Raw genomic sequence first — 2032 nt, 5'->3', positions numbered from 1 at the left:
ACCCCGCCCCAAACTCGCCCCATTTCCATCCCTACTCCAAACCCCCTTTTGTACATCTCTTTGATCCTTTTCTTTCCTCAAGTTGTCAAAATTAGCCCTTCAAATAAATGGTTGGCTTTTGAGTACGCTGGGCGTAAGGGAGAGTACGTTGCGCGTACTCATGAGCGTATTCTTGAAGCGGAGTCTACCCAGTGACGCGGAGTCTACCCAACACGTTGGGCGTACCATAGTGTATGTTGGTCGTACTAGGTTCAGATTGAAACCCTAATTGTGGGGGTGAGCCCCATATAAGGAACATTATGGCCTCACTTTTAGCCACCATTTCCAGAGAGCAAAACCCTAAGTGTGCCCTAACCCTCGTTCTAGAGCTTGTGTGAGTGTCGTTGAGCTTGAAAGTGTTCTTGTGTGCTTTTGAAGAGAAGGAGGTGCTATTGAAGGAGCTAGAGTTTGATGGCAAGCTTTGGATTTGAACTTTCTGAGGTTGGAGCATCATTTGGAGGTAAAAAGCTTGGAGCTTTCTCAATCTTTTTGATTTGTGCATTATGGATCATTTCTAGGGTTTTTGTCCCAAAGGTGGAGACTTTATGAGTAAAGGAGCTCCATAGACCTTGATCTGTCCATATTCAGTGTATAAAGTGTTATAGATCCATAAAAATCCAATCTTGGACGTTAGGAGTGAGCCATGCATGAGATATGAGCTCTTTAGTGAAGGAAGTGGTGTGTTTTGGATGATGATGACCTTTACAACCATGCAAAGGCGTAAAGTCTTCGACTTTATGGATTAGGAGGTTGTAGGGGGTCCAGATCCGTATTTTGAGCCAAGGTCTTAACTGATTAAGACCATAAGTGAGACAATAGTGAAACTGGGACGTACGCCCAACGTAGGGATCTGGTACGCGTCGTGTACTCCTAAGGGGTGACTTTTGTTGACTTTTAGGGTTTAGTCAACAAATGGACTTTTGGACCATTAAAGGGGTAGAATGGTCTTTTACCTTTCTGAGAGAGCATAGGAAGGGATTAATCTAGCCTTTGAGAGCCTTTATTAAGTAGAGATATTTTATGTATGTGATTAGGCGGAGGCTAGATCAGTGTTTCGAGTTCGAGATCATTCAAGTTACCCGAGGTGAGTCTTCTCACTATACATTACCTAGGGTGGTATCTATGGGTGGACCGGAAGGTCATACGTGTTTGCTTGAGATTAGTTGTTTTGTGATTATGTATGCTATGTGCTATTCTGACCGGACCGGAGGGTCCAACGATTTATGAGGCCAGAGGGTCCTCAACCAGACCGGACCGGAGGGTCCAACGAGCTAGACCGGACCAGAGGGTCCGACGAGCTACGGGATTGGAGGGTCCCACTGAGACACATTGACCAGAGGGTCGTACAGAGTATAGCCTCGACTGGAAAATTGTTGTATGTGATATTTTGGGGAACTCACTAAGCATTCGTGCTTACCGTGTTTTGTGTTATGTGTTTCAGGTACTTCCGAGGATCGCAGGAAGGCACCGACGTGATTATACACACACTCTTGATGTTGAGCTATGATTGTGGATCCTGGATTTGAATAATTGTTTTGAAAACTTGTTGGTTGTTTTTGAGAATTAATGATGAGACATTTGTTTATGAGTTTTAAATTGAAAAACTTGTTTGAAAAATCATGTCGTTACAAATTGGTATCAGAGCCTTGTTTTGAGGGATTCAGATACACCTTCGGGCATATCTGAACTCAAACTAAGGACTTGAGAAAAGTTTTCAAAAAGAAACAATTTTTCTAAAAAGAGTAAAAGATTCCAAAAGAGCGGAAAAGAGCAGTGTGTACAATTAGTCAGCGCCCGAACGGTGATTTCCCAAAATACCCTTACGTTATGTGTTATGAGATATTACGAGATGTGTTATGCATGCTAGAGTAGGCTAGGTATTCATATTTAGGACTAGAGTGGCCTGATTTATGATGCCTTAGCCTAGGAGTTACTGCTACTGTGAATTACTTCGAGTGTGAGTAGGTAGCAGAGAGGAGCTTATGAGAGGTCT

The sequence above is a fragment of the Lactuca sativa genome, chromosome 5, assembly GCF_002870075.4.
Source record: "Lactuca sativa cultivar Salinas chromosome 5, Lsat_Salinas_v11, whole genome shotgun sequence".
NCBI classification, from domain to species: Eukaryota; Viridiplantae; Streptophyta; class Magnoliopsida; order Asterales; family Asteraceae; genus Lactuca; species Lactuca sativa.
Note: the sequence above shows the minus strand (reverse complement) of the source record.